This window comes from Cotesia glomerata, linkage group LG3 (assembly GCF_020080835.1).
Source record: "Cotesia glomerata isolate CgM1 linkage group LG3, MPM_Cglom_v2.3, whole genome shotgun sequence".
NCBI classification, from domain to species: domain Eukaryota; kingdom Metazoa; phylum Arthropoda; class Insecta; order Hymenoptera; family Braconidae; genus Cotesia; species Cotesia glomerata.
Window position 1 is genome coordinate 22,809,956 of NC_058160.1, and position 13,416 is coordinate 22,823,371.

General features: G+C 29.3%; 1 long non-coding RNA gene across 2 annotated transcripts in view; it reads right to left on the reverse strand.

Annotated features, from left to right (window-relative positions):
- The window catches only part of LOC123261216, a 117,222-nt gene extending 105,280 nt beyond the window's left edge, over positions 1–11,942 (reverse strand). Inside the window, exons 1-2 of one of the 2 annotated variants that reach the window (XR_006508632.1) lie at positions 11,748–11,942; positions 11,447–11,510 (exon numbers count right to left, since the gene is read on the reverse strand). This is a non-coding gene — a long non-coding RNA (uncharacterized LOC123261216). The remainder of the gene's footprint in view (positions 1–11,446; positions 11,511–11,747) is intronic. The other variant, XR_006508633.1, reaches the window with a different exon arrangement.
- Positions 11,943–13,416: the final 1,474 nt, after the last annotated feature.

Here is a 13,416-nt window from a genome sequence, read left to right on the forward strand (position 1 = left end):
ATACTTTTGGTGAATCAAAATTCCGATGTAAAAATACCATTGACCTTTCGATCTCCAGCTTGCTGTGCTGAATTATATACCACACTCGGTGGAATCCATTGGAATTGGTTTTATTGAAGTTTAATTATAGAAAAAAAAAAAAATATTTTTCTGTTTATATTCACAAGCTACCAATGCCAAATATTTCGGTTTTTGTTAAAAAATTCAAAATATTCCCCGGATTGCGTTCACCATTCAACTTTTATGAACAATACAATGTAAAGGCAGTACTATTTTTGATAGAGAAAGAGGGTATCTCGTAAAAAATTCGTCATGAATGCATCGGTTTTTCATTTAAATAATTGGTGTACATATTTTTAGTTTAAAAAACGCCCGAGCCCTCGTTAAACTTTATTTTATTTGAATAAACGCTGTACGTGAATTTTATCAACTAAATTCCAGACAAATACCACGCGGCATTATTAAACATAAAATAATTCGAGGCAAATTATTATTTCATTTTACCGAAGAGCCAGCGGACGCTTTTATAATTTAATCAACTCCCGGTGTACATGGACTACCAACAAAGATATTTCGTATTTTATTAATATTGTCAAATTGTTCATTTTTATTAATAATCCTTTATAATTTAATCTATTTTAAATAAATATTTTTATTAACTGCTGATTTTTTATTACAATTATTAATTACAAAAATGTGTTTAATCATGACCAATCTCTTTATTAATAAGCGTTTCTTTATTGTTAAATCTTTGACTATTATCAATTATTATACTTTTGTAAATTATACTCACAAAATTATAAAAACGAAATACTCAATAACCCCATAGAAACCGAAAAGTAATTCATGTATGATTTTAAAACTAATTGTTATTTCTTTTAATTTAAGTAAGCAATATAATTGATATCTTTACTAATATTCTAGTGTACTTATGTAATTAAAAATGTACATAAGTATTAAAAGACAAATAAATTAATGCACCTTATCGACGGTCTAATTAGCGATTTGTCTAACTCCTTATTTTTTAGAGGGTGATTTTTTAAAATTTTGATGTAGCAATAGTCCAATTATAAATTATTTGAATTATTCAAACCAAAATATTATACCTTTATTAAATATTAAGGATATTAAATGGTTTTTTAAAGTGACAATAATTTTTGAACTAATTGTTTTTTTCGTACAAATGGAAGACTCTCTAAAATGGAGTTAAACAATTTGCTAATTAAAACGTTGTTATGCTTCATTGCAATTTTTTGTTAACACCCAATAGAAATATATAACCGTGAAAAATTTTCATATATGACCTATTTTTATGTATAGCTATACGTATGCATATGCCTTGATCTGGCCATATATGGTTGTACCAAGCTATGCATCAGAATAAAAAAATAATCTGGAGGCACTGTAGTGCCTCAAGCCAAGTACACGTTCAACAACATATGTAATAATGTGTGTGAACGTGTAGGCATGAGTCTACAGTGCCTCTATTCTCGAGTCAGATGTCAACATAACCTCACCATATTTTTAACTCGATTAATTTTATTACTACGTTCATATCAACACTTTACACTCGCTTTAAATAGTTTAATTATTAGTTCTTTCTATAAAACACCAAAAACTATATTGTTCTTTTCATTATTTAGCGTTATCCTAATTTATAAAATTTTCGCTCCCCCGTTTTTCGATTCTACGAGAGATTTTACTAATTTCGGTCGAATTTTTTATTTCGAAGTTGGTACAGATTAATTTTCTGCGGATAGTATACTACTGTGTAGTATCAGAGTTAGTCCGTTTCCGTTTGGCGTCTGAGATCCTCTCCGGATAGCTACTCTGCTCCATATTTTTGAAGTAAAACTTCTTTAGGCGCGACTAGGGAGTAACTCAGATTTTTTTTCTGACGGAAGTAACGCTTACTATAGTCTGTGTAGTTTCCGTTATTCAAAAATAATAATTTGGATTGGTCGTAAGTAAATATTATATACTCCACGCTTCTTGACTTATACGCCAGCTAGTGGCAAATATTATAATCAACTAGGATTATTTATTCCCAATATTTTAAAACGGATCAATTGTGAATAGCAAAGTGAATAAAAATTCAACAGTTTAAAAAAAATTATTTTAAATTACAAAGTTTTTTGAAAATCTCTAAGTATACTTGTTTATTTATTACTTTTGTAATAAATAAATTATTAATAAATTTTCTGACGATTGCGACATTCTATAAAATTCAATTTGGAAAATCCAAAAGTTCACGACTCATAATGCTCATTTAATTATGAAATATTAAAAAAAAAAAAAAAAAAAAAAAAACATAAGTCGTTCAAAGTTAGTTGCCGAAAAAACAGCTGTACTAGGAAGGTAATGCATAGGCGCCCCTGGTAGAATAAATGTACATAATTTGTATAGATATATCACCATCCATGTAAATTTTACATGGATATATATATATATATATATATATATATATATACAGTCTTCTGGCTTTTTTATTTTGTTAATTGTACATGAATGACACTGAATTACCTAACCATTCGCATTCGGTGGCCTACAATTATCCTAAAGAATTAAAAAAAAAAAATTTTACTTAATTCATGCATTTTTTCGCAAGTTATAGTGTTTTCAGAGTTTCATACATGAAGGAAAGGAAAATTTTTTGATCTATTTTGAGGTTTTTTTCCGTTTCTAGTAAACTAAATCAATTTTTGAAAAGTGTCAAATTAATCTCCATTAAATTATCTTGACAATAGTATGCAAAATATCGGTGACCGTCTCTTCTTTCTCATGCAAAAATTTCTTGCGATAAAAATTGTCAGCAATAATTTCTTGTACAATATTTTTTCACACAAAAACCATAATAAAAGGGTCATGTTAATGTTTTTTTTTAGAAATAATTGTACTTAATTATAAATAATTGTGAGAAATTTTTGCTGAAAAATTTTGGTGGGATTAATAAAGGCGGGGAGCCAAATATAATTAAATTATAATGTGATATTTATTATTCAAGTAAAAGTTTAATCATTTCAGTGATATATGCCATCAACGCCAAAGGAGTTTTACTTCAATCGCGCGTAAAGGTTACACGCACACACTTTTTTTATTTTCAAGTTGGTACAATTCAATTTTCTGAGGATAGTATACTACTGTATAATGTCAGAGTTATTACATTTCCATTGAACGTCTGACAAAATAGGCGGTTAATTCAAATTTGAATTCATGTAAAATTTTATGCAGGTATTTGTAAAATAATTAAATGCAATTTTATTATATTTAACGTATTATTATTATTATCATAATTATTTAATTTAATAATAATATAATGAATATTTTTGTCGGTTATGATTCAGTCTGAAGTATGCTAAAATCTCTATTAATAATTCTCAAATGTTTTTTATTAACGATTTCGCTCAGTCGTAAACATTATTCTGGTGTAAAATATTTTCTGAACATTATTTAATTTAACAACAATCTTATCCCGTAATAAATATGGACAGTGATTACAGTGATTTAGACGATGATTATAATGATTTTGTTCCTGACGAGATAAAAGAAAAGGCGAAGAATATAGCTTTACAATCAATGCCAACAAAATCTAGACGAATGTATGTGGCAACTTATAATGCTTTTAAAGCATGGCGTAAAGAAAATGTTAAATCAAATTCTTTTGCTAAAGATGTAATTGTAGTCTACTTTGATAATCTTTCTCAAAAATATGCCCCTCCCAGTTTATGGGCTTTTCATTCGATGTTGAAAACTACTATCAAAGTATTTGATGATGTTGATATTGGTAATTACAAAAAAGTAACGTTTTTTTTTGAAGAAACAAATGTGTAAATACGTTGCTAAAAAATCTGAAGTTTTTACAAAAGAAAATATCGAAAAATTTCTAAATGAAGCCCCTGATAATAAATATCTTGCTACAAAGGTAATTAAATATTTATTGATATGTTTAGTATGAAAATGTCTTGAGTTTTAACAGAAGCTTAGTTTGGGCATTTCCGGTGAAAATTCAAAATTTGGCCGGAAGTACCCAATTAAATATTCTGTTAAAAAATTCTATGAAAATCAAATTCATCATCTCACACCAAAATATCTCAGGAAATGCCCAAACGCAGCCCCTGTTAAAAGCGGAACTCAAAATTCCAATTTTAAAAGGTTCTCCACGGAAGTTACATTTTGGCACACCCACATATATATATATATATACATAAATATATAGTAATTATATATATATATATACATAAATATATACATAAATATATAAACTTTTGAACCAATGCTAATTTTGAACTTTACTCGACTACATAAGAGATAAAATGACAAAATTCCGTGTGAATTCCGACACAAGGACCAATGCAATAGATAGATTTCTACGAAATCTACCTAAAAAATTGCGCCAAGTAAACTTTCACAACTCTTGATTTCCAAAAATACCAAGGAGAAATTATCACTTTACAAAAAGATGTAAAATAAAAAAAAAAAACAGACCAAGTAGCCGTTATAATTTTTAATAATTGAAAAAATTTTGTGGTAAATTTAACAATTACAAACAACTTTTTAAACGTACTTGGCGTACGTCATTGAGTACCCCAAATTTTTTCATGTCTGATAACTAGCTTGTTTCTATTATTTCACAGATGAGATTAATGTTAGTACGACTGGAATGCTTCCGAGCATTTCATTTAGATCAAGAAATAAACAAATCAATTTATTAACAGAAGAAGCTGTTTATTAAATTGTCTTTATTGGAAAATATAAAATTAATAAATGATCGAGGAAGACTAAAGCAATATTTTAAACTACACTGATAAAAATTGACTTGACTCAAGAGCCAAACTCTTGAACCAAGAATTCCATTTTGAAGAAAAATATTTTCTTGAGTCAAGAGAATAAATTCTTGACTCAAGAAAATTTTCTTAGACCAAGAATAATTTCTTAGCTCAAGAATTTATTCTCTTGACTTAAGAATATCATTTTCTTCAAAATGGTATTCTTGGTCCAAGAGTTTGGCTCTTGAGTCAAGTCAATTTTTTATCAGTGTAGATATCATTGATTAGATCAAATTGATCATTAATTGACTAATCAGTATTTTTAGGTAGTTCAGTGATCTCTTTTCTAGCCACCAGTATATTTTTAGTTCCCGCTAAGAAAAATTAAAAATTTTTTTAAATTCAGGAAGTTATTGGTTCTACTCTATTTTGCGAAAATTAAGTTGTCATCAGATCTCGACGTTTTGAGGTCTTAGGAAGCTATCCTGACTATTCCCGCGATGGTATCCATACGGCTATATGTATGTATGTGTATGTGTGTGTGAGTGTTTGTGTGTGTAAGCCTCTTATAAGTTTTGAACAGCTCGACCGATCAGATCGAGATATGTGGCGATCCAAAGAGTATCATTGTCATTAAAATTGGTGAGAATTTGAATCGGTTCGGTTCACTAAATTTGGAGTAATCTCAAAAATGAAGTTTTCAAAAAGAGGTTTTTTTAGAACAACTTCTAAATAGCTCTACCGAACAATTCCAAAAAGTAATCCGCTCTTAAGCTTGAAAATCCACGTCGATTGCCACCAGTCACGTCGAAATCGATTGATTCGTTCGGGAGTTATCAAAAACGAAAAATTTCGAAAAAAGTGATTTTTTTTACATAACTTCGACATTTCTTTTTAGATTGTTTTTGATGAAAAATAAATAATTATTGGAGGATATTATAATTAAAATTGAATTTCTCTTAATGAGATAGGAAACTTGATTTCATGCAATAATGCTGTAAAGAATAAAGGAACGGGAGTTGAGGTATTATTAAATTACTGACGGTTGACATAAATGAGTTATCTGAGGGATATTGTGACGTTATTACAACACATCTGAAAAAATTTGGGGTACTCAATGACGCACGCCAAGTACGTTTAAAAAGTTGTTTGTAATTGTTAAATTTACCAGAAAATTTTTTCAATTATTAAAAATTATAACGGCTACTTGGTCTGTTTTTTTTTATTTTACATCTTTTTGTAAAGTGATAATTTCTCCATGGTATTTTTGTAAATCAAGAGTTGTGAACGTGTACTTGGCGCAATTTTCTACAGTTAAACTGTTTTTGTTCAGATTTATTTTTTCTAAACATGTCTACGTCAATTATTATGTTGAATTAAGCAAAAATTGGTTTAGTAATTGATTCAACCAAAGACCAATAGTAGATGAGCTCCTCAGGGGAGTAAAAAAAATGACGTCTGTAAAGATAACATTGACACTATTCAGAATTGACCAACATTAATGATTGCTCAGAATCTAATCAAGCAGAAGATCAGTAAAATAAGTTTTTTTCAACTTCTGGAAACTTCTAAAATTCGGAAAGTTGGATATAAATTTTAGTTATAATCTTCATTGAATTATCAGCAATAATGAAATTTATAAGCTATATCAAATATAAAGATATTATCTTGAAATCCGAAAGATAATTTTAACAGTCCAAATGATATTTAAAATAATAAACTCAAAGGGAATGTAAAAAGGAAATAATGTACGATAGATAATGGATTATATTTTACTCTTTATCTCTCCTTTTAAGAAGATGCTTTTTCCGGCCAGTTGTTTGGATTAAAATTAACAACTCGGTCCTAAAGTTAAACCACTTTACGCATTTCAGTCGAATGCCACGAGATACATGTCTACACATTCACGGGCGAGCACGCGTCTGGGTGACATCTGTTAGCGCTGCATCAAAGAAGATAAAAATTATATAGGGACAGTCATCACATAATGACGACACGTTTTATCTCTATCAAATTGTTATTTCGGTTGTACTATGGATTGTTGCACTAAGCAGTAAAGTTGTAATTTAAACAATCCGAAATAGAGCATTGTCACGTTACTTAGACCCCTTTACAAGCGAAGGTACCATGGAAGTACCAATAAATAAAGGGGCACCACTTATGTCTCCAAAACAACTTGGACTGGATCCAAGACTCTAAGACTCGAATACTCGGCATGCAAACTCAACATCTGATAGACTTTATAACGTTTTACCTAGACGGAATAATATATCTCAAGTCTAAGAGCATTTACATTTTTATTTCTTACTTGAATAGCCTCATCAAATTTTCGAGCCGTTATTATTTTTACATTCAATATTTCAGCATATTTTTTTACCAATATTATTGAACTAAAATAAAAAGTATGTTTATAGACACGAACTGCTCCGTTAATCTGTACTAGAACATCACCGAGGCTTCGGTACATAAAACACACATGCTCTAGTTATAGTAACAGCACGTACATAGCCTATTCGGAAACTTTTGACACGTCAATTTGTACATGTCAGTTTAAATCCACGGACCGTGTGATAAATTCAACGCAAATTTTTTCGCCATTCTATTCACTAGCTCTGGACTTTGGACACTGGGCTCAAGCGCCTACACTAGGAAGTTTAGTAACCGACAGAACTGACAGTAAAAACAAAAATGTTTGTCCGATTGACCAGAGAACACGCGCTATAAATAGGCTTTTGTAACTCCACCGGATACACGGAAGATTAATTTCTGGTTGGATTTCTCGACACACTATTAAACAATTTCGCCCTAAAATTCCCTCAGTTTGCTGTTTATTTTTATTTCCTATTGCTAATAAAATAATTCCCGAGGGAACAACGGATATCAATTTTTTATAAATTAAAAGACCATGAAAGTTTCAACGTGTTGGATAAATCGATAAACACTTGGTTGCTGACACTTCAATGTTTAATTAATTTCATAAATACAGTGGTTGAATAATTTATTCAATAATCTATCTGTTATAAATTAATTTTTTTAAAAATGATTCATAAAATTATCAAATGCAAGCAATTATTTTTAACTTTTAATAAATATTTTTGGGAAGAAAACTGGATTTATTAATAGTCTACAAATATTTATTTAAAGTTAATAAATACCTACTTGTTAAAATTTAATAGTTTTATAACTAAATGTGTCTCACTTGCAATATTATCACATTAATAATTTATATCATTAAACAAAATATTCAGTAATATATAATTATTAATTTTCATTATGACTTAAGTATATTTTACTTAATTCAAGAATTTTTTGTCTTGATTCAAGATAATCAGATTTTGACACTCGCTTTTCATTCAAGCAACCGAATAAATATTTATTAAAAGTTAAAAAATATTTATTAAGAGTTAAAAAATATTCATTATAAGTACACAAATATTTTTCATCAGCAAATAAATATTTATTAGCAGTGAATATGTTGAGTTTAATAAAAGATTTTAAAAATTTTAATAAATACATTTCAACTGTATATAAACAAATATTTATTAACTGTAAATAAATCATATTTAATAAATGATTACCTATTGAAAAATTTTTATTAAATCATCTAATAAAGAAAATATTTTTCCGACATTAAAATAATCTTTAGCAAAATCTAATATCGACAGCATGGATGTAGATGGGAATCATCGAGTAACAATTCAATGTAGATGCAATAACGTTGCACAAACTACGTATAAGTCATATTGAGAGCATACGTAAATACAAATATTGATGTAGATGAACATTATTGCAGTAACTCATGGGCTATGATACGCATCGCTCGGGCATGAATAGATAATGTTCAGCATAAATACAAGATAGAGTGTGCTTTCCGTAAAATTATAGGGATTACGATAATTATAGATTATGCCCTTGTGAGTGCTCGTGGTTATGCCAGCAACAGAGCTGAGAGGGACTAGAGAGCAAGGGGTGGAAGGACTAGACTAGAGCATCGGACCACCGGGTAGAAAAGCTAGCGTTATGATCAAAGCGAGAGAAAGAGAGAGGCCCGTTCATTCATGATTGGGAATCGATATGATCGCACAAAGGTATGAGCTTTCTCACAACTCCATGATTAATGATAATCCTTAAAGACTGAAAAGATCTCGGATATCAAAGTCGGTAATGCTGTAATGGGTTCATCCCATGAATTATCGCGAGTTATGGGGGATCACGAGTACAAAAACCGGATAATCATTGCAATAATTCTCAGAGGCTCGTGTTTCTAATCAACTGTCTTCAAACAGACGTAATTAGCAAGTATTGACTCACTTTTATACGGACATACGTGGGATATATGAGATTTTGTTAGGCAGATGCGAGCATTTTAGCTTTATTTGTACTTCGAACAAGTGTAAAATGAATTTCCAGTTGAAATAATGTTAAGTCAAATAACCCGAAGCTCAGTTGAGTTACGATTTCAAATACTAGGTCAATGGGATCGGACGTGATGTGATAGTTCAGCAAATCGCTGTCTATTGATAACCACTTTGATGTTATTTATTTTAATTTCATTTAGTTTAATTAACGTGAGAGGGCGTATTTGAACTTTCCGGAGCTATTGTTTGGTAAAATTTTATACAAATAAAATATTTCACCGATGCATGATCGCTATTTTCATTTTTAATTCCGTAGGTTTGTTTTACTGGTCCAATTGATTTATTTGATTTTAATTACTCGGAGGGAGGAAGTAAAATTCTATTCTTTTGTTTTCAAACAATCTGAAGAATTTTTAATTTAATTTATATTATAAATGGTTGAAATAATTTCAACAGTCCGTATTGCAATTAATAATTAATGATTAATTATTGATCACATATTAATTGAATTTATACAAGAATAATATTAAATTTTAAACTCGAAGAATTTTTTCAATGTATGTACAGTCAATTTATTTAAAATTTGTTTGATTTCATATTAATGAAAAATTTCAGTTAATTTTAAATTATTAATTTTTGTACTTCTGTTATATGGGTGATTCTCTGTAAGGGTGTTTTTTGCTGTTCCAAGCATTTTTTTATTAGAAAAATTGTTATTTTGTTACTAAAAAAAATTTATTACCAAAATAAAAAAACATCTATTTGGAGCATTAAAAACTAAAATGAAATATGTTTTGGTTTTTTTGCTATAAGTTCGTAAACCACCGAAATAACAGTCCCTTGGGCTGTCCCATCCCCAAAATTAAAACTTTAAGATTAAATTTTAAGTTATTCGTCCATAATATATAATTTGGTCAATAATGTTTATAAACTTAATTAGTTAACTAACAATCTTCTTCAATAAAAAGTACCGAAAATTAATTTGTTTCATTAAATTCATTAAACCAAAGTTTGTCCCAGGCATTTTAAGAACAGTCCCCTGCCAGAAGTTCAAAGCCAAAAAAAAAAAATCCAGCGTGTTATTTTACCTTTTGTAAAATTTATAAGGACCTAAGTAGCCTTGAGTTAATAACCATAGGGCTATTAGCGCTTTATCGTCATTTTATTTAGTGTCAAAGCACCGTTTGTGCTGGAAATATATGTCTGGGCCACTTCAAAATTCAGTCCCCTGGCAACTATTTTTATTTATAATTTATTTATAAAATTGGATCGATAAGTCTTAATATTATTCTAATTGATGTAAACATTCATTGAGAACTTGAAAATGCATTGAAATAGTTTGCTTGATTTTTCTCAATTTGATAAAAAAAAAAACAGTCCCCTGCCATGTTATATGGCAAAAGATACACAAATATCGCAAAAGCAAAAATTAAATCGGCTGTTTATTCATTATGATTAAGCTGATAGTTTTGTAGCCCTTGTTAATTTTTTTTCTAATAAAATCAAAAATAATTTGGTCGGACACTTTTGTACAGATTTAAGACGTCCTTACAGAGAATCACCCATATATTTAAAAATTAGAACCCGGATATTTTTAAATGCTTTCTTGGTTTACAAAGTTTAACTAAATATTTAAAAGCAAAAGATATGAATGCAAATTTTGGTGGTTCATAATAATTTGTGTGATCAAGTCAGTCGACTGTTGATTGTCTGCATAAGAACGAACGTTCAGTCGAAGCGAGTTGGGATTATCTGTCCCTGACAATACTCTAGAGAGAAATTTCAGTGAGCAGTCGAGAAATGCTGATACTGTTGAGAAGTACTGACCAACAGAGGACGGAGATTCGCAATCTTTGGTTATGCAAAGCTAAGATTCGTGTTTACTCAGTGCAAACACTTGACGGCAACCAAACCGTTTCGTTTTCTCGGTTTCGTGTCGTATAGCTCAACACCCAAGTGGTGACTTCTTGGCCACTAAGATAACAACTGTACGTGACACGAAAAAAATTTGGCTTTGATTGCTACGGTCTATTCACTTCGAGTTTGAATTTTAAAAATTGAGAAAATAAAATAACAAGTGACAAAAGAAATTCCCGAGAAAATTTTTGTATATAATTGATTAGAAACCATGAATTTTATTTTCTTAATTTAAGCTACTGTGTTTTAAATTTTAATTATGACTCACGGTTTAATTTGAAATGATTCATCAAGTTTCAGTTGATAAAGCAATTATTAATTGCTTAAAGATAAAAATAACGATATTCGTATGCAATCAAAGTTATATTTTTAGTAGAGGAATAAGGATTTTTGGTAAGGACTCACATTTGATCGACGAAATCAGCAAGTGCCATTTCACAGATGAATAATACAGCGACAACTCGAAATCCTATTGATTAGAAAAATCTTTTAATTTAATTTATTCGTATATTGGTTCTATTCATGAGATATGGAATTTGAAGGTCAGTGAAACGTTATAAATAATTGAATCTTTTATACTTGAAGATAAATTAATGTCTAGGTTAGTTTTAACACAGAAAATAACTTGAAAACTTTATGACCCCAAGACTAATTATGCTAATACTTATTTTGACTGAAAAATATAAATAACCAAGTCAATGCTTACTCCATGATCAATTTATGTCAATCACACATCTTCAAACCCTAAAATAGTTTTCTGCAAAATTTTCGGTCACCAAAAAATCCACATGACGTTCAAGATATCAGTAAAATGATACACTTGGCAATGTCAAGAACTGAAAGCTTTCGAAATCTTCCAAATTCAAATTTCAAAAAAATTTTCTTGATCAACAATGTCCAAATAATTATGAAAAAAGTAAAAGAAAAATATTAATAAAAAATTCTCTTAAAAATAACAATAACAAAAATCATTTACATTGGAACCCCAGGTACTTTTTGGTGAACAACTGACACCAACCACAGCTCAGAATTTTCTTGATAAAAAAATACTCATTTGCTAGTTTCATAATTTTTCATTCCAATGATATTCTGTTTTTTCCATATGAATTACATTTTTAAGATCATATTTCGAAACGAATGTTTGATTGATCAAAATAATCAAACCGTAATCAGCATCTGACATAATATGTACATAAACAACAATAGCCAGCTAGCGAACGTGTCAATATTCTGATTCAGTTTTTAATAATTAATACTGAGTTTTACATCGAGATTTTTGGATTCAGAGCTTTGTTATTTTTTATACTACACTTTCAAATATATATATTAATTATAGTAAATCATTGTGATATTTATTGAATAATAATCAGTCAAAGTTGCTCTAGAATATCTATGCGTCAATTCATGGTGTAAAAAAACCGACATGAGTACTGTAATCCGAACGCGGACGCGCGCACCACTTTCACTCGGACACTTTTGGAACTAAATAACGGCACAGCAATTTTCAAAAATTTACAATTTACGAATTAATTGAAATAAAAGTGATTTAAATTTGCATCTAGAAATTCAGATCATAAGCTATTAATTTAAAAATCTTCATATTTTTTCGGCCGTTAAATTTTTAAATCCAGATATTTTAGAATCTAGAAAATAATTGCAAGAAATTTTGAATAAAATTACTCACAGCTAAATTTTGGCACGGAAATTACCCCCATCCGCAGTATGGAATTTTCGAAACTATTTTCATACAAAAAAAAATTACTCATTTACTGACTTACTAATCGCGAATGTCACTTACGCTTAACTAACGCGTATTCAAATAAACTTTCATTAATAAACACGATAAATCCGAAAATAAAACCCGGTATTGGAATAAACATTGTCAGCAAGTGAACAATCATGCAAATTTTCAGATTCAGTTTTAAGTACTTAATTAAAAGTTGTTAATAAAAATTTATCACTTCAGAGCTTTGTTTTTCTCTGTACTACATCTTGAGATACAAATTATAATAAATCAGTGAAATATTTAGTGAAAAAATAAACAAAAGGTGCCCTGAAAATTCGCACGACGTCTACCAGCTACAAGCCGCCAAACCGCCATGGTGTCATGGTGTGTTACGGAAGCGCGCATGCGTGAAGCAGTTGCACTAGGGCCTGTCGGGAATAAATAACCACGCAATAAGTTCAAAAATTTTTAATTAAAGTTGTAAACAATTGAAGAAAAATTATTACGACAAAAAATTTACTTTTTCATGACGTGCATTCTACAAAAAAAAATTAATTGTCAATAAAATATTATAAACTTGGAAAGTTATTTTTTAATACGAATAGTTAGTTTCTAAATTACAAAATTAAAAATTATTACGCCGTCTCTG